This window comes from Pleurodeles waltl, chromosome 6, assembly GCF_031143425.1.
Source record: "Pleurodeles waltl isolate 20211129_DDA chromosome 6, aPleWal1.hap1.20221129, whole genome shotgun sequence".
NCBI lineage: Eukaryota > Metazoa > Chordata > Amphibia > Caudata > Salamandridae > Pleurodeles > Pleurodeles waltl.
In genome coordinates, this window is record NC_090445.1 from 13,840,914 (window position 1) to 13,863,045 (window position 22,132).

Genomic DNA, 22,132 nt, shown 5'->3' on the forward strand with positions numbered 1-22,132 from the left:
TGAGCCCAAGGTCCCAACACAGTTGACATAGGTGTATGGGTATGGGATTGTCCCTAAGGGTTAGTGTCTGTCTAACAGTTGTCCCTCGACATTTGCAGCTGACTCTGGTTACCCAAACCTGTCATGGCTACTGATCCCAGTGAGGAATCCCAGGACAAGGGCAGAGGAACGCTACAATGAGGCACATAGGCGAACTAAGAGGATTATAGAACGCACCTTCGGCCTCCTGAAGGCCAGATTCCGGTGCCTCCAGCTTACAGGTGGCTCCCTATACTACTCCCCGAAGAAGGTGTGCCAGATAATCGTGGCCTGCTGTATGCTGCACAACCTGGCTTTCGACGCCAGGTGCCTTTTCTGCAGGAGGATGGGCCAGATGGTGGTCTTGTGGCAGCCGTGGAGCCTGTGGACAGTGAAGAAGAGGAGGCAGAAGAAGAAGATGTCGACAACCGAAACAACTTCATCATGCAAAACTTCCAGTGAGACACAGGTAAGAATATGTAACTGCTTCCCACATCTCATACTATTGTTGGAGCTAGCTTAAGTCTGTCATTTTCACTCAGTGTATGGACCCTGACTTGTTACTTTGCCTTTCCATTTCACAGATCTGGGTTCCACTTTGTGCCCTCTGCTATGTTTACTGCTGGCCTACAGCTGTGTTACATTAGTATGTGAACAGGTACATTGACATTGCTATATTCCAGAGGTTTTGCAATTACACATTAGTGAAAGCACTCCAGGTTGTTTTGTGATTCAAGTGTGTTTATTTCTGTGCTAATAAGTGGAGGGGTGTGTGAAATGGGCTGGGGTAATGGTGGAGAAATGTCCATGGCAAAGTTCAGTCTCTTGGTGCATTGCTCCCCTGTGCCCTTGGCTCTGAAGGGCCCCTATTTGACCATGTTCCCTTGGTTCTGAAGAGTCCCTCTCCTCATCATGTGTGACCCTGTTCCCTTGGTTCTGAAGGCCCCCTCTCCTCACCATGTGTGACCCTGTCCCCTTGGTTCCAAAGGGCCCCTGTGTGACCCTGTTCCCTTGATTCTGAAGGGCCTCTCTCGTCATCATGTGTGAACCAGTCCCCTTGATCCTGAATGGCCCCTGTGCGACCCTGTTCCCTTGGTTCTGAAGGGCCCCTCTCCTCATCATGTGTAACCCTGTCCCCTTGATTCTGAAGGGCCCCTCTCCTCATCATGTGTGACCCTGTCCCCTTGGCTATGAAGGGCCCCTGTGTGACCCTGTCCCCTTGGTTTTGAAGGGTCCCTGTTCCCCTTGCTTCTGAAGGGCCCCTTTCATCCTCATGTGTGACCCTGTCCCCTTGGTTCTGAAGGGCCCCTCTCCTCATCATGTGTGACCCTGTCCCTTTGGCTCTAAAGGGCCCTCTCCTCACCATGTGTGACCCTATAACCTTGCATCTGAAGGGCCCCTCTCCTCATCATGTGTGACCCTGTCCCCTTGGTTCCGAAGGGCCCCTGTGTGACCCTGTTCCTTGGTTCTGAAGGGCCCCTCTCCTCATCATGTGTGACCCTGTCCCCTTGGTTCTGAAGGGCCCCTCTCCTTATCATCTGTGACCCTGTCCCCTTCGTTCTGAAGAGCCCCTCTCATCCTGTGTGACCCTTTCCCCTTGGTTCTGAAGGGTCCCTGTGTGACCCTGTCCCCTTGGTTCTGAAGGGTCCCTGTGTGACCCTGTCCCCTTGGTTCTGAAGGGCTTCTCTCCTCATCAAGGCCCTCATTACAACCCTGGCTGTAAATCCCGCTTTATGCCATGCAGAAGACCGCCAACATACCGTTGCGGCTGCGGAATTCCGTTACTCACAGCTCGAAATCTGCCACAATACAGACACCCACACAAATCCGCCACATCAAAGGTCAGTGATAAACTGGCGATACCAAAACCTACACCGTCACGCCAACAGGATTACGCCCACAGTATCACGACCCACGAATCAATGAGCCTGTCTTTCAACCGTGGTAATCCATTGGCGGTACACAGCGACGTGCTCAAAATACACACACATTTACAAAACACCCCACATTGGACAATTCAAAATACACACACCTGACACACATACACACACCACACCCACACACCCAATCCAATATAAAGCACACACCCACATCACCTACAAACCCTTACAACCAAAATTTTGAAAGAAGGCCAGAGAGAGAGATTACCTAACACAACACCAGCATCCACAGACACACAACACCATCACTTAAACAACATCCACGCACCTCAAACAACACACACCAACACATCCCCTCACACATCACAACAGACAGCACCTCACACATCACCCACACCACTTCATGGTACCTCAAAGACACCCCATGTTCTCTGAGGAGGACTCAAGGTCATGGTGGAGGAAATCATCTGGGTAGAGCCACAGCTATTCGGATCACAGGTGCAGCAGACATCCATTGCTAGGAAGATGGAGCTACCCCAACAACTAACAACATGGGAGGAGCAAGTCTTGGCAATACTTCATCCTGAGGGCCTCGCAGGAGTAGCAGGAAGACTGGACTCTGGTAAGGCAAATTCTTACTACTTCATCCCCCCCCACCTGCATGCCATCACATACTCCCACCCTCACCCTCACACCCATCACCCCAACAACCCACAGATACCCCACTGACACAACCCACACATCCCAAAATCAAGCCCTACATGTAACACCAATACATGGACACCCATCACCAAAGCATGTCCAGTAGAGAGACTCACTCATGCCCCAAAATCACCAATCACACAAGGGCCACAGCAATTATGCAAGCACAGGAGTAGAGGTTAACTCACCCATTGCACAAGATGGCACACACACATACTAACATTATGCATTCACACCCCAACAGGACCCCTACCCAAGGTCACCGGACAGGAGGTGCCAGACATATTCAGTCCCCCCACAGAAGAGGCCCACAGTGATGACAGCAGCTCTGCACGCCTAGATCAAGATGACCAGCCCGGCCCATCAGGGACCTCGGCACAGTCGGTTCCCCTGCTACTGTCACAAGCCGCCACAGACCCTCCCCCCTCAGGAAACACCACCACAGCACGCACCCAGCGGGCCCATCCCTCTGTCCCCAGGACACATCAATCAGCAGTGTGTCCACCACTACAGGGAACCCAGGCAGCCCCACTAACACAGGACAATCAGAGACCTGGGGGCAGTGGCAGTGGGCACACAGTTCAGGGGACAGAGGCACAGGATAACAGGTAAGCTGGGAGGACTGCTGTGCAACGGGGGGGGACAGGCCCAGGGATCCCACTCTCCACGAGGCACTCTCCAACATCATGGGAGCTTACCACCATTCCCAGGAGACCATGGGCACAGTACTGGTCATTTCAGGAGACCCAGCGGCTGCAGGAGGAACACTACCTGGGGATCAGGGAGGACTTGAAGTCCATCAACACCACCCTGGTCACCATTGCAGGGGTGCTGGCAGACCTTGTCAACACCAGGCGGGACACAGTGGCACACCAATGGGCCCCTGACACTAGCCTGGGCGATGAACAGCCCACCACCTCCGCCGGCGCTAGCAGACAAGAGGCACCGCCACAGGAACAACAGGCCACCAGCACCCCACTCCCTGCAGAAGGAGAACCACCCCACAAACGGTCCCTGAGATCCAGGAACAAGACAGAGAACATTGCCAAGACCCCTGCCAGGAAATAAGACACTCCTGAATGTCACCCTTCTGTCCCACTTTGTCACCCTGTCCACCTTAAACTGCCATTGCTCCCCTACATTATAAGGAGAGGGACCCTTCAGATCCAAGGGGACAGGGTCAGAGAGGGTCCCTTCAGATCCAAGGGGACAGGGTCACACATGGTGGGGAGAGGGGCCTTTCAGAACCAAGGGAACAGGGTCATACATGATGAGGAGAGGGGTCCTTCAGAATCAAGGTGACAGGGTCACACATACTGAGGAGAGGTACCCTTCAGAACCAAGGGGACAGGATCGCACACAATGAGGACAAGGGCCCTTCAGAACCAAGAGGGGATGGTCACACATGAGGAGGAAATGGGCCCTTCAGAACCAAGGGGACAGGGACCCTTCAAAACCAAGGGGACAGGGTTACACATGATGCGGAGACAGGCCATTCAGAACCAAGGTTGCAGGGTCACACATGATGAGGAGAGGGGCCCTTCAGATCCAAGGTGACAGGATCACACATGATGAGGAGAGGGGCCCTTCAGATCCAAGGGGACAGCATCACACATAAGAAGAGGGGCCCTTCAGAGCCAAGGGGACAGGGTCGCACATGATGAGGATAGAGGCCCTCTGAACCAAAGGGACAGACTCACACAAGATGAGCAGAGCGGCCCTTCAGAGCCAAGGTGACAGGGTCAGACAGGGGCCCTTCAGAACCAAGTGGACAGGACCACACATGATGAGGAGAGGGGCCATTCAGATCCAAGGGGATAGGGTCACACAAGATGAGGAGAGGGGCCCTTCAGAACCAAGGGGACAGAGTCACACATGATGAGGAGAGGGGCCCTTCAGAACCAAGGGGACAGGGTCACACATGATGAGGAGAAGGGCCCTTCAGAACCAAGGGGGGAGGGTCACACATGAGGAGGAGATGGGCCCTTCAGAACCAAGGTGACGGGGACCCTTCAAAACCAAGGGGACAGGGTCACACAGGGGCCCTTCAGAATCAACTGGACAGGCCACACATGATGTGGAGAGGTGCCCTTCATATCCAAGGGGACAGAATCGCACATGATGAGGAGAGGGGCTCTTCAGAACCAAGGGCACAGGGTCACACACAGGCCCTTCAAAACCAAGAGCACAGGGTCACACATGATGAGGAGGGGGACCCTTCAGATCCAAGGGCACAGGATCACAGAGGGACCCTTCAGATCAAAGGGGACAGGGTCACACATTGGGAGGAGAGGGGCCCTTCAGAACCAATGGGACAGGGTCACACTTGGCCCTTCAGAACAAAGGGGACAGGGTTGCACATGATGAGGAGAGGGGCTCTTCAGAACCAAGGTAACATGGTCAAATAGGGGCCCTTCAGAACCAAGGACACAGGGTCACACATGATGAGGAGAGAGGCCCTTCAGAACCAAGGGCACAGGGTCACACATAGGCCCTTCAAAACCAAGAGCACAGGGTCACACATGATGAGGAGAGGGACCCTTCAGATCCAAGGGCACAGGATCAGAGGGACCCTTCAGATCAAAGGGGACAGGGTTACACATTGGGTGGAGAGGGGCCCTTCAGAACCAATGGGACAGGGTCACACTTGGCCCTTCAGAACAAAGGGGACAGGGTCACACATGATGAGGAGAGGGGCCATTCAGAACCAAGAGCACAGGGTCACACCTTATAAAGATAGGGCCCTTCAGAACCAAGGGGGCAGGGTCACCCATGATGAGGAGTGGGGCCCTTAAGAACCAAGGGCACAGGGTCACACATTATAAGGATAGGGCCCTTCAGAACCAAGGGGACAGGGTCACACATGATGAGGAGAGGGGCCCTTCAGCACCATGGGGACAGGGTCACATATGAGGAGGAGGGGGACTCTCAGATCCAAGGGGACAGGGTCACACATGATGTCAGAGAGGGGCCCTTCAGAACCAAGGGGACAGGGTCACACAGGGGCCCTTTTGATCCAAGATGGCAGGGTTGACCAAGGGCACTTCAGAACCAAGGGGACAGCGTCACACATGATGAGGAGAGGGGCCCTTCAGATTCAAGGGTACAGGGTCAAACGAGGGCCCTTCAAAATCAAGGGGACATTGCCACACAGATTGGGCCCTTCAGAACCAAGGCTACGGGGTCACACATGATGAGGAGAGGGGCCCTTTAGAACCAAGGGGACTGGGTCACACATGATGAGGAGAGGTGGCCTTCAGAACCAAGGGGACAGGGTCACATATGGGCCCTCAGAACCAAGGGGACGAGGTCACACATGATGAGGAGAGGGACCCTTCAGATGCAGAGGGACAGGGTCACACATGATGAGGAGAGGGGCCCTCAGAAACGAGCGTACAGGTTCACACATGAAGTCAGAAAGGGGCCCCTCAGAACCAAGTGGCCAGGGTCACACAGGGGTCCTTCAGAACCAAGGGGACAGGGTCACACATGATGAGTAGAGGGGCCCGTCATAACCAAGGGGACAGGGTCACGCGTGATTAGGAGAGGAGCCTTCAGAACCAAGGGGATAGGGTCGCGCATGATGAGGAGAGGGGCCCTTCAGAACCAAGGGGACAGGGTCACACAAGGTCCCTTCAGAACGAAGGGGACAGGATCACACAGGATGAGGAGATGGGCTCTTCAGAACCAAGGGGAAAGGGTCACACATAATGTCAGAGGAGAGGGACCATTCAGAACTAAAGGGATAGGGGCCCTTCAGAACCAAGGGGACAGGGTCACAGAGGGGCCCTTCATAACCAAAGGAATAGGGTCACACATGATGAGGAGAGGAGCCCTTCAGAACCAAGGGGACAGGGTCACACAGAGGCCCTCAGAGCCAAGGGGACAGGGTCACACATGATGAGGAGAGGGGCCCTTCAGAACCAAGGGGACCGCGTCGCACATGATAAGGAGAGGGGCTCTTCAGAACCAAGGAAACAGTGTGAAATAGGGGCTCTTCAGAATCAAGGGCACATGGTCACACATGATGAGGAGAGGGGCTCTTCAGATCCAAGGATACAGGGGCACACATGATAAGGAGAGATGCCCTTCAAAACCAAGGGGACAGGGTCACACATGGGCCCTTCAGAACCAAGAGCATAGGGTCACACATGATGAGGAGAGGGGCCCTTCAGATCCAAGGGGACAGGGTCACAGAGGGGCCCTTCAGAACAAAGGGAACAGGGTCACATATGATGAGGAAAGGGGCCCTTCAGAACCAAGCGGACAGGGACCCTTCAAAACCAAGGGGATAGGGTCACACAGGGGCCCTTCAGAACCAACGGGATGAGGAGAGGGGCCCTTCAGAACCAAGGGGAGAGGGTCACACATGATGAGGAAAGGGGCCCTTCAGAACCAAGGGACAGGGTCACACACGATAAGAAGAGGGGCCCTTCAGATACAAGGGGACATGGTCACAGAGGGGCCCTTCAGAACCAAAGGAATAGGGTCACACAGGGGCCCTTCAGAACCAACGGGATGAGGAGAGGGGCCCTTCAGAACCAAGGGGAGAGGGTCACACATGATGAGGAGAGGGGCCCTTCAGAACCAAGGGGACAGGGTCACACAGAGGCCCTCAGAGCCAAGGGGACAGGGTCACACATGATAAGAAGAGGGGCCCTTCAGATACAAGGGGACAGGGTCACAGAGGGGCCCTTCAGAACCAAAGGAATAGGGTCACATATGATGAGGAGAGGGGCCCTTCAGAACCAAGGGGACAGGGTCACACAGAGGCCCTCAGAGCCAAGGGGACAGGGTCGCACATGATGAGGAGAGGGGCCCTTCAGAACCAAGGGGACAGCGTCACACATGAGGAGAGGGGCTCTTCAGAACCAAGGAAACAGGGTGAAATAGGGGCTTTTTAGAATCAAGGGCACATGGTCACACATGATGAGGAGAGGGGCTCTTCAGAACCAAGGATACAGGGTCACACATGATGAGGAGAGAGGCCCTTTAAAACCAAGGGGACAGGGTCACACATGGGCCCTTCAGAACCAAGAGCACAGGGTCACACATGATGATTAGTACCTTTACCAGCATCACCTTTAGTTCCTTTACCAACTCCACCCGCAATACATTTAACAACACCACTATTACTACCACCACCTATAACATCACCACCATTAGAACCCTTACCAACACCACCTTTAGTACCTTTTCAAACAGCACCCTCACTACCTTTACCAACACCATCATTACTACCACCACCTACATCATCACCACCATTAGTACCTTTACCAACACCACCTTTAGTACCTTCCCCACACCACCATTACTACCTCCATCTTTAGGAACACCACCTTTAGTACCTCTATCAACACCACCATTACTACCACTGCCTTCATCATCACCACTGTTAGTACCTTTACCCACAACACCTTTACTAACTCCAACTTTAGCAACCCCTTTAGCACCTTTATCATCACCACTTTTACTACCACCACCTTTATCATCACCACTATTAGTACCTTTTCCAACACTACCTTTAATACCTTTACCAACACCACCATTACTACCTCGACCTTTAGCAGAACCACGTTTAGTACCTTTATCAACATCACCATTAGTACCTCCACCTTTATGATCACCATCTTTAATACCTCCAACTTTATCATCACCACCTTTAGTAACTTTACCAACACCACCCTCAGTACCTTTCCAAAACCACCATTACTACCACCACCTACAATATTACCACCATTAGTACATTTACCAACACCACCATTAGTACTACCACCTATATCATCCCCACCATTAGTACGTTTACCAAAACCACATTTACTAACTCCACCTTTATAATCACCACCATTAGTACCTTTACCTGCACCACCTTTAATAGCTTTACTAACACTACCATTACTACCACCACCTTTATCATCACCACCTTTAGTACCTTTACCAACACCACCTTTACTAACTCAACCTATATCATCACAACCATTAGTACCTTTACCAGCATCACCTTTAATACCTTTACCAACACCACCATTACTACCTCCACCCTTATCATCACCACCTTTAGTACCTTTACCAACAACACCATTACTACCTACAGCATTATCATCACCACCTTTAGTACCTTTACCAACACCATTACTTACACCACCTATATCATCACCACCTTTACTACCACCACCTTTAGTATTACCATCATTAATACCTTTACCAACACCTCCTTTAGTACCTTTATCAACACCATCATTACTACCACCATCCATATCATCACATCCATTATTACTTTTACCAACATCACCATTACTACCACCACCTATATCATCACCACCATAAGTACCTTTACCAAAACCACCTTTAATACCTTCACCAACACCACCATTCGTACCTCCACCTTTAGCAACACAGCCTATACCAAACTACCATTACTACTGCCCTCTTTACCATCACCACCTTTAGTACCTTTACCACCACCACCTTTACAACCTCCTCCTTTAGCAACACCACCTTTAGTACCTTTACCAACATCACCTTACTTCAACCACCTATATCATCACCACCATTAGTACCTTTACCAACACCACCATTACTACCACCACATATATCATCACCACCATTAGTATGTTTACTAACACCATCTTTACTACCTCCACCTTTATCATCACCACCTTTAGTTCCTTGACCAACACCACCTTTAGTACCTTTACCAACATCACTTTACTACTACTACCTATATCATCACCACCATTAGTATCTTTACCAACACCACCATTACTACCACCACACATATCATCACCACCATTAGTACCTTTACCAACACCATCTTTATTACCTCCACCTTTATCAACACCACCTTTAGTACCTTGGTCAACACCACTTTTAGTACATTTATCATCACCACCATTATTACCGCCCCCTTAATCATCACCACCTTTAGTACCTGTACCAACACCACCTTTAGTACCTTGTCCAACACCACCTTTAGTACATTTATCATCACCACCATTACTACTGCCACCTTTATAATCACCATCTTTAGTACCTGTACCAATACCACCTTTACTACCACCGTTTTTATCATTCCCACTATTAGTACCTGTACCAATACCACCTTTAATACCTTTACCAACACCACCATTAGTACCTCCACCTTTAGCGCCACAACCTTTAGTTCCGTTACCAACACCACCATTACTCCCTCCACCTTTAGCAACACCACCTTTAGTAACTTTACCAACACCACCTTTACTATCACCACCTTTATCATCACCACCATTAGTACCTTTACCAACACCACCTTTAATACCTTTTCCTACACAATAATTAGTATCCCCACCTTTAGCAACACAACCTTTAGTACCTTCACCAACACCACCATTACTACCACCACCTATATCATCACCACCATTAGTACCTTTACCAACACCACCATTACTACCACCACCTATATCATCACCCCATTGGTACCTTTACCAACACCAACTTTAGTTCCTTTGCCAACACCACCATTACTACCAGCACCTTTATCATCACCACCATTCGTACCTTTACCAACACCACCTTTACTACCTCTATCTTTACCATCTCCATCATTAGTACCTTTACCAACATCACCTTTAGTACCTTTACCAACACCACCCTCAGTACCTGTACCAACACCACCATTACTACCACCACCTATAAAATCACCACCATTAGTACCTTTACCAACACCACCTTTAATACCTTCAACAACACCATCATTACTATATCCACCTTAAGGAACACCACCTTTAGTACCTTTACCAACACCACCATTACTACACCCACCTTTATCATCACCACAGTTAGTACCTTTACCAACAACACCTTTATTAACTCCACCTTTAGCAACACCACCTTTAGCACCTTTATCATCACCACCTTTACTACCACCATCTTCATCATCACCACCATTAGTACCTTTACCAACACCACCTTTAATACCTTTACCAACACAACCATTTCTATCTCCACGTTTAGGAACACTACCTTTAGTACCTTTACCAACATCACCGTTACTACCATCGCCTTAATCATCACTACTGTTAGTACCTTTACCCACAACACCTTTACTAACTCCGACTTTAGTACCTTTATCATCACCACCTTTACTACCACCACCTTTATCATAACCACCATTAGTACCTTTACCAACAGCACCTCTAATACCTTTACCAATACCACCAGTACTACATCGACCTTTAGAAAAACCACGTTTACTACCTCTATCAACCTCACCATTACTACCTCCACCTTTAGCAACGTCACCTTTAGTACCTTTACCAACACCGCCATTACTACTTCCACCTTTATGATCACCACCGTTAGTACCTTTACCAAAAACACCATTACTACCACCACCCATATCATCACCACCTTTACTAGCACCACCTTTATCATCACCACCATTAGTACCTTTACCATCAGTACCTTTAATACCTTTAACAACACCAACATTAGGTCCTCCACCTTTAGCAACAGAAACTTTAGTACCTTTACCAACACCACCATTACTACCTCCACCTTTAGCAACACCACTTTTAGTACCTTTACCAACACCACCATTACTTCCACCACCTATATCATCTTGACCATTATTACCTTTACCAACACCACCATTACTAGCACCATGTATATCATCACAACCATTGGTACCTTTGCCAACACCACCTTTAGTACCTTTACCAACACCACCATTGCTTCCACCACCTATATCACCACCTTTAGTACCTTTACTAACACCACCTTTAATACCTCCAACTTTATCATCACCACTATTAGTACCTTTACCAACACCACCTTTAGTACCTTTACCAACACCACCCTCAGTACCTTTACCAACACCACCATTACTACCATCACTTATATAATCACCACCATTAGCACCTTTACTAACACCACCTTTAGTAACTTTACCAACACCACCCTCAGTACCTTTCCAAACACCACCGTTACTACCACCACGTACAATATTACCACCATTAGTACATTTACCAACACCACCATTACTACCACCACCTATATCATCCCCACCATTAGTATGTTTAACATCACACCTTTAGTAACTTTACCAACACCACCATTACTACCTCCACCTTTAGGAACACCACCTTTAGTAAATTTAACAACACCATCATTACTACCACCACCTTTATCATCACTACCTTTAGTACCTTTACCAACACCACATTTACTAACTCCACCTTTATCATCACCACCATTAGTACCTTTACCTACACAACCTTTAATACCTTTACCAACACTACCATTACTACCACCACCTTTATCATCATCACCTTTAGTGCCTTTACCAACACCACCTTTACTAACTCCACCTTCATCATCACCACCATTAGTACCTTCACCAACACCACCTTTAATACCTTTACCAACACCACCATTACTACCTCCAACTTTATCATCACCACATTTAGTACCTTTACCAAGACCACCATTATTACCCCCACCATTATCATCACCACCTTTAGTACCTTTATTAACACCATTACTTACACCACCGATATCATCACCACCTTTACTACCAACACCTTTATTATAACCACCATTAGTACCTTTACCAACACCACCTTTAGTACCTTTACCAACACCAGCATTAGTACCTCCTCCTTTAGCAATACAAACTGTAGTACCTTTACCAACACCACCATTACTAGCTCCGCCTTTAGCAACACCACCTTTTGTACCTTTACCAACACCATCATTACTACCACCACTTAAATCATCACATCCATTATTACCTTTAGCAACACCACCACTACTACCACCACCGATATCATCACCACCAGTAGTACCTTTACCAACACCACCATTAGTACCTCCACCTTACGCAACACAACTTTTAGTACCTTTACCAACACCACCATTACCACCTCCACCTTTAGCAAGACCACCTTTAGTACCTTTACCAACACCACCATTACTACCACCACCTATATCATCACCACATTGGTACTTTTACCAACACCACCTTTAGTAACCTTACCAACACCATCCTCAGTACTTTTACCATCACCACCATTACTACCACCACCTATATCATCGCCACCATTAGTACCTTTACCAAAAACACATTTAGTACCTTTACCAACACCACCATTACTACCATCATCTTTATCATCACCACCATTCGTACCTTTATCAACACCACCTTTACTACCTCCATCTTTACCACCTCCATCATTTGTACCTTTACCAACACCACCCTCAGTACCCTTACCAACACCACCATTATTACTACCACCCATAAAATCACCACCATTAGTACCTTTACCAACACCACCTTTAATAACTTCACCAACGCCACCATTACTACCTCCACCTTTAGGAGCACCACCTTTAGTACCATTCCCAACACCACCATTACTACCACCACCTTTATCATCACCACAATTAGTACCTTTACCACAAACACCTTTAATAACTCCACCTTTAGCAACACCACCTTTAGCACCTTTATCATCACCACCTTTACTACCACTACCTTTTTCATCACCACCATTAGTACCTTTACCAACACCACCTTTAATACCTTTACCAACACCACCATAACTACCTCCACCTTTATCATCTTCACCATCAGTACCTTTACCAACACCACCTTTAATACCTTCACCTTTACCAACATTAGTACCTCCACCTTCAGCAACACAAACTTTAGTACCTTTACCAACACCACCATTACTACCTCCACTTTTAGCAACACCACTTTAGTACCTTTATCAACACCACCATTACTTCCACCACCTATGTCATCACCACCATTATTACCTTTACCAACACCATCATTGCTAGCACCACGGATATCATCACCACCATTGGTACCTTTGCCAACACCACCTTTAGTACCTTTACCAACACCACCATTACTTCCACCACCTTTATCACCACCTTTAGTACCTTTACTAGCAGCACCTTTAATACCTCCAACTTTATCATCACCACCATTAGTACCTTTACCAACACCACCTTTAGTACCTTTACCAACACCACCCTCAGTACCTTTGCCAACACCACATTACTACCATCACTTATATAATCACCACCATTAGCATCTTTGCCAACACCACCTTTAGTAACGTTACCAACACCACCCTCAGTACCTTTACCAACACCACATTACTACCATCACTTATATAATCACCACCATTAGCATCTTTACCAACACCACCTTTAGTAACTTTACCAACACCACCCTCAGTACCTTTACCAACACCACATTACTACCATCACTTATATAATCACCACCATTAGCATCTTTGCCAACACCACCTTTAGTAACTTTACCAACACCACCCTCAGTACCTTTGCCAACACCACATTACTACCATCACTTATATAATCACCACATTAGCATCTTTGCCAACACCACCTTTAGTAACTTTACCAACACCACCCTCAGTACCTTTACCAACACCACATTACTACCATCACTTATATAATCACCACCATTAGCATCTTTACCAACACCACCTTTAGTAACTTTACCAACACCACCCTCAGTACCTTTGCCAACACCACATTACTACCATCACTTATATAATCACCACCATTAGCATCTTTACCAACACCACCTTTAGTAACTTTACCAACACCACCCTCAGTACCTTTACCAACACCACATTACTACCATCACTTATATAATCACCACCATTAGCATCTTTACCAACACCACCTTTAGTAACTTTACCAACACCACCCTCAGTACCTTTACCAACACCACATTACTACCATCACTTATATAATCACCACCATTAGCATCTTTACCAACACCACCTTCAGTATCTTTCCAAACACCACCATTACTACCACCACCTACAATAGTGTAGGCTGTGGACGAAGGATTCTTGGAAGAAGTGCACAGAAGCCGAAGGAGCTGCAGAAGACGCAGTGCAGCAGGGCGCTGTTGCAGCACGGGGAGGCAAGCTTTTACCTCCACCAAATTTGGACAGCCGGACCTTTGGACAGTCTGGGTCACTTCGGTCCACCACCTATGTTCCAGGGAGCACGCTCCTCGTCAGGAGAGGAGTCCCAGAGTACCGGTTGTCGTTGCAGAGCGGTCCCTGCAGAAGCAGGGAAGTGACTCTGTCACTCCACTGGAGATTCCTTTGGTTCTTCAGGTGCAGGGTGAAGACAGGCAGTCCTCAGAGCGTGCACACCTTGGAAACTGTTGCAAAAGCTGACTGGAGCGGAAGTTGCAGGTCACAGGAGTCGGCCTGGATACTTTGTTGCAGGTACAGCGGTTCCTGGAGCAGTCTGCGGTTGATCCAACGGTCAGAAGCTGATGCAGAGGAGTCCTGGAGGAATCTTGCAAACTGAATATGTGGAAACACCCAGAGGAGAGACCCTAAATAGCTCTGTGAGGGGGATTGGCTGCCCACCCAGGTATGCACCTATCAGGAGGGGTCTCTGACATCACCAGCTGGCACTGGCCACTCAGAGGTCTCCAGGGGGTCGCCACACCTTGGAACAAAGATGGCTAACGCCAGGGACACTCTGGAGGAGCTCTGGCCACCACCCCTGGGGTGGTGATGGACAGGGGAGTGGTCACTTCCCTTTCCTTTCCTTTGTCCGGTTTTGCACCAGAGCAGGGACTGGGGGTCCATGAACCGGTGTAGACTGGCTTATGCAAGGAGTGCACCTTATGTGCCCTTCAAAGCATTTCCAGAGGCTCTGGGAGGCTACCCCTCCCAAGCCTATAACACCTATTTCCAAAGTGAGAGGGTGCAACACCCTCCTCCCAAAGGAAATGTGTTGTTCTGTTTTCCTGGGATTGAGCTGCTCAGGGGGCAGAAACCTGTCTCAGGGGGCAGAAACCTGTCTGTGAGGTGGCAGCAGCTAGGGCTGCAGTGGAAACCTCAGAGAGCTGGTTTGGCAGTACTGGGGGTCCATGGTGAAGCCCCCAGGGTGCATGGGATTGGCCTCCCAATACCATATTTGGATTGGGGGGACAATTCCATGATCTGAGACACCTCAAATGGCCATATTCGGAGTTACCATTGTGAAGCTACATATATGTATTGACATATATGTAGTGCACGCATATAATGTATGCCCGCACTCACGAAGTCCAGGGAATTGGCCCTGGACAACGTCGGGGCACCTTTGCTAGTGCAAGGGTGCCCTCACACACAGTAACTTTGCACCTAGCCTTCAGTAGTACCTTTCCAAATACAGTAAGTTTTGCGACTCGCAAATGGGTCACAGTGTTATTTGAGACAGTGCAAAACGCGAAATGGTATGTACAAATGCCATTTCGGAGTCCCAAATAGTGATGCGACCATTTATGGAATCGCAAACATTTGCGACTCACAAATAGGAAATCGCAATTTGCGACTCGCAAATCGATGTGCATGGTAGTTGCAAATTGCAATTAGTTGCAAATAGGCCATTTTGCACACGCAGATTAGCACTGATTCTGAACAAGTGGTAATCAGAACCAAAGTATAAAAGCAGACCCAGAAGGCATCTGGGTTTACCACAATGGCTGCACTTTACGTGATTGCATGGAGGAGGCGATTCCAGGCTCCCCAGCAGAGGAGGAGGAGGCAGAGACAGGAGAGGATATACAGGACCAGGCAGACCATATTTCAACAGACTGAGGAGGAAATATATGAGAAATATAGACTGAGCAGCACAGTCATTTTAGAGATTATTGAACTGCTGAAACCTCAGCTAGAAAGCCAAACCCTGTGCAGCTGCTCCATCCCCACACATGTGCAAGTGCTGTGCTCACTGCACCTCTTGGCCTCGGGTAGCTACCAGGGGGTGATTGCTGTTGCTGGTGAAGTTTCCCAAAGTGCCCTGTCACGATTCTTTAGACGGTTCTTAGATGCCATACTCACACACATGTCCAGATACATTTGCCTTCCCAGGAATGCGGAGGAAATACACAACACCAAATTGGACATCTACCGAATTGCCAACTTTCCCCATGTAATAGGGGGTGTGGACGGGACACATGTACCCATATCTCCTCCTGAACATCTGGAATATGTGTTCCGCAATAGGAAATGTACTCACTCACTCAACATATGTATGGAATGTGATGCCCACAATGTCATAACCGATATAGTGGCAAAATACCTAGGGAGCAGACATGATGCGTACGTTTTCAGGCACAGTGGGATACACCAACGCCTAGAACGTGGGGAGTTTGATGATGGACATTTATTAGGTGCTGTGTAGTACACACCAATGTCATAAATATGTGTCTGTGCATAACCATGTAAAGCCATGCTCATATTTGCTGTTTTGTTACACAGGTGACAGTGCATATGCTTTGAGGCTATGGATGCTCACCCCATACCTTACACCTGCTAATCAGAATGGGAGGCGCTACAACATTGGACATCGGAGCACCTAATTGAAAGGACCTTTAGCAGTCATGTTTTAGATGCCTGCACAAAAGTATGCACCAGAGATTGCATGCAAGATTGTGGCGACATGTGCCATCCTACACAACATTGCAACCAGGCGTGGGCTACATCTCACCATAGATGACACAGATTCTGAGGATGAGGAGCAGGAGCCACCACTATGACAGCCTGGGGATGGTAGCATCGCAATGGAGGGCAGACGGCAACGGGATCACATAGCAACCCATTACTTTGGCAGGTAAGTGCCAACTGTAGGAGGCTGGCCTGGCTTATAGTGGGTACCTAGTGGTACTTATACCTTGTGCCAGGTCCAGTTATCCCTTATTTGTAGAATAGAGGTGTTTCTAGCAGCTTAGGCTGATAGAAGGTAGGTATGGCAAAGCAGCTTAGGCTGAACTAGGAGACATGCAAAGCTCCTACTATACCACCTATATCATATAGCACAATATCATTAGAAAACACAATACTCAGAGTTACCAAAAATAAAGGTACTTTATTTTAGTGACAATATGCCAAAAGTATCTCAGAGGATACTTAGGAGGTAAGTAATATACACCAATTATATGTACACAATCCCAAAACAGGTAAGTAACAGTAAGAAAAGTAGTGCAAACAATGTAGAATCACAATAGGATGCAATAGGTAGACATAGGTCTAGGGGCAACACAAACCATGTACTCCAAAAGTGGAATTTGAATCACAAATGGAGCCCAGATCTATGGGAGGTTGTAGGGGGTCGCTGGGACTGTGAGAAAACTGTAAGGGTGTTCAAGATACCCCACCCCAAGACCCTGAAAAGTAGGAGTAAAGTTACCCTACTTCCCCAGAAAGACAGAATAGTCGTGATAGGGGATTCTGCAAGAACCACAAGCACCAGCAAAACACTGAAGACTGATTCCTGGACCTGAGGACCTGTAAAGGAAGGGGACCAAGTCCAAGAGTCACGCAAGTGTCCGGGGGGGGCAGGAGCCCACTAAACCCTGGATGAAGGTGCAAAAGGGCTGCCTATGGGTGGAAGAAGCCAAAGATTCTGCAACGACGGAAGGGGCCAGGAACTTCTCCTTTGGTGGAAGATATCCCACGGTGTGCTGAAGGTTGCAGAAGTATTTCCACGCAGAAATACCACAAACAAGCCTTGCTACCTGTAAGAGTCACGGTTTTGAGGATTTTGGGTGCTGCTGGGGACCAGGAAGGACCAGGATGTCGCCCCTTGGAGGAGGAGACAGAGGGGGCACTCAGCAACTCAGAGAGCCACCGCAGAAGCAGGCAGCACCCGCAGAAGTACCAGAGTAGGCACTTAGAAGATCTGAGGACAGCGGTCGACTCAGAGTCACAAAGGAGGGTCCCACGACGTCGGAGTCCAACTCAGCGGGTTGAGCACTGCAGGACGGAGTGCTGGGGACCCAGGATAGGCTGTGCATAAAGGAATCCTTGGAAAAGTGCACAGAAGCCGGAGCAGATGCAAATCACGCAGTGCGCAGGTTTGCTGTCTGGCGTGGGCAGGCAAGGACTTACCTCCACCAACTTTGGACAGAAGGGCCACTGGACTTTGGGAGACACTTGGACCCAGCTCCTGTGTTCCAGGGACCACGCTCGTCAGGATGAGAGGAGACCCAGAGGACCGGTGATGCAGTATTTTGGTGCCTGCGTTAGCAGGGGGAAGATTCCGTCGACCCACAGGAGATTTCTTCTTGGCTTCTAGCGCAGGGTGAAGGCAGACAGCCCTCAGAGCATGCACCACCAGGAAACAGTTGAGAAAGCCGGCAGGATGAGGCGCTACAATGTTGCTGGTAGTCGTCTTGCTACTTTGTTGCGGTTTTGCAGGCGTCCTGGAGCAGTCAGCGGTCGATCCTTGGCAGAAGTCGAAGAGGGAAGTGCAGAAGAACTCTGGTGAGCTCTTGCATTCGTTATATGAGGGATAGCCCAGAGGAGAGACCCTAAATGGCCAGAAAAGGAGGTTTGGCTAATGAGAAAGGAGGCTTGGCCACTGAAAGAGGTAAGCACCTATCAGGAGGGGTCTTTGACTTCACCTGCTGGCACTGGCCACTCAGAGCAGTCCATTGTGCCCCAACACCTCTGAATCCAAGATGGCAGAGGTCTGGGACACACTGGAGGAGCTCTGGGCACCTCCCCTGGGAGGTACTGGTCAGGGTAGTGGTCACTCCCCTTCCCTTTGCCCAGTTTCATGCCAGGGCAGGGCTGGGGGATCCCTGAACCGGTGTAGACTGGCTTATGCAGAGATGGGCACCATCTGTGCCCATCAAAGCATTTCCAGAGGCTGGGGGAGGCTACTCCTCCCCAGCCCTTCACACCCATTTCCAAAGGGAGAGGGTGTAACACCCTCTCTCAGAGGAAATCCTTTGTTCTGCCTTCCTGGGACTGGGCTGCCCAGACCCCAGGGGGGCAGAAACCTGTCTGAGGGGTTGGCAGCAGCAGCAGCTGCAGTGAAACCCCAGGAAAGCCAGTTTGGCAGTACCAGGGTCTGTGCTACAGACCACTGGGATTATGGGATTGTGCCAACTATGGCAGGATGGCATAGAGGGGGCAATTCCATGATCATAGACATGTTACATGGCCATATTCGGAGTTACCATTGTGAAGCCACATATAGGTAGTGACCTATATGTAGTGCACACGTGTAATGGTGTCCCCGCACTCACAAAGTCCGGGGAATTGGCCCTGAACAATGTGGGGGCACCTTGGCTAGTGCCAGGGTGCCCTCACACTAAATAACTTTGCACCTAACCTTTACCAGGTAAAGGTTAGACATATAGGTGACTTATAAGTTACTTAAGTGCAGTGTAAAATGGCTGTGAAATAACGTGGACGTTATTTCACTCAGGCTGCAGTGGCAGGCCTGTGTAAGAATTGTCAGAGCTCCCTATGGGTGGCAAAAGAAATGCTGCAGCCCAATGGGATCTCCTGGAACCCCAATACCCTGGGTACCTCAGTACCATATACTAGGGAATTATAAGGGTGTTCCCGTAAGCCAATGTAAATTGGTAAAATTGGTCACTAGCCTGTTAGTGACAATTTGAAAGAAATGAGAGAGCATAACCACTGAGGTTCTGATTAGCAGAGCCTCAGTGAGACAGTTAGTCACTACACAGGTAACACATTCAGGCACACTTATGAGCACTGGGGCCCTGGATGACAGGGTCCCAGTGACACATACAACTAAAACAACATATATACAGTGAAAAATGGGGGTAACATGCCAGGCAAGATGGTACTTTCCTACACAACCCACCCCAAACGAAGGACAATAAGACTAGCCATGACCTGATGAGTCTTCATTGTCTAAGTGGAAATATCTGGAGAGTCCATCTGCATTGGAGTGGCTACTCCCAGGTCTATGTTCCACTGTATAGTCCATTCCCTGTAGGGATATGGACCACCTCAACAATTTAGGATTTTCACCTTTCATTTGTTTTAGCCAAAGTAGAGGTTTGTGGTCTGTCTGAACAATGAAGTGAGTGCCAAACAGGTATGGCCTCAACTTCTTCAGTGCCCAGACCACAGCAAAGGCCTCCCTCTCTATGGCAGACCAACGCTTTTCTCTAGGGGTCAACCTCCTGCTGATAAAAGCAACAGGTTGATCCTGGCCCTCAGAATTGAGTTGTGATAAGACTGCCCCTACCCCTAATTCAGATGCATCAGTTTGAACAATGAATTTCTTGGAGTAACATGGGCTTTTTAGGACAGGTGCAGTGCACATGGCCTGTTTGAGCTCCTCAAAAGCTTTCTGACAGCTAGCTGTCCACAATACCTTTTTCGGCATCTTCTTGATAGTGAGCTCATTAATTGGGGCTGTAATGGAGCCATAGTTTTTAATGAAGCTCCTGTAATACCCAGTGGGACCTAGGAAGGCTCTCACCTGGGTCTGAGTTGTAGGGGGAACACAATCTATGATTGTTTGGATTTTCCCCTGAAGTGGTGCAAGCTGTTCTACCAGGTGTCCCAGATAAACCACTTTTCCCTGCCCTATCTGGCACTTTGAAGCCTTGATAGCGAGGCCTGCCTTTTGCAGGGACTCCTAACTTTCCACAGGTGGACCAGGTGATCATCCCAGGTGGAGCTAAAGACAGCTATATCATCTAGATATGCTGCACCAAAAGCCTCCAACCCTTGCAGGACTATACTCACCAACCCCTGAAAAGTGGCAGGTGCATTTTTCAAACCAAAGGGCATTACTGTGAATTGGTAGTGCCCTCCAATAGTCGGAAATGCAGTATTTGCTTTAGCATCCTCTAATAATTTGATCTGCCAATACCCTGCAGTCAAATCAAAGGGGCTTAGATACTTGGCAGATGCCAGTGTATCTATGAGCTCATCTGCCCTGGGTATAGGGTGAGCATCAGTTTTTGTTACCTGGTTGAGACCTCTGTAATCTACACAAAACCTCATCTCCATTTTTCCATCTTTTGAGTGAGGATTTTGTACAAGCACCACAGGAGAGGCCCATGGGCTTTCAGAATGTTCAACCACTCCTAAGTCAAGCATTTTCTGAACTTCTTGCTTTATGCAGTCCCTGACATGGCCAGGCTGCCTATAGATTTTACTCTTGACAGGCATGCTGTCTCCAGTATCAATTGTGTGTTCACACCAAGATGTGGTGCCTGGCACAGTTGAAAAGAGTTCAGAAAACTGACCTAGGAGATTTATGCAGTTGTCTTTCTGCTCAGCAGTAAGACAGTCTGCCAAAACTCCACCTTCCACTAGAGCATCCTCTTCCGTGGAAGAGAAGAGATCAGGGAGAGGGTCAATTTCTTCTTCCTGTCCCTCATCTGTTGCCATGAGCAGGGTGAGATCAGCCCTGTCATAGTAGGGTTTTAGGCGGTTGACATGAATCACTCTAAGGGGACTCCTGGCAGTGCCCAGGTCGACCAAGTAGGTGACCTTGCCCTTCTTTTCAACAATGAGATGGGGTCCACTCCATTTATCTTGGAGTGCTCTTGGTGCCACACGCTCCAATACCCACACCTTCTGTCCAGGTTGGTACTGAATCAGAACAGCCTTCTGGTCATGCCATTGCTTTTGGAGCGCTTGGCTGGCCTGAAGGTTTTTCCTGGCCTTAGTCATGTATTCCGCCATTCTGGATCTTAGGCTAAGTACATAGTCCAC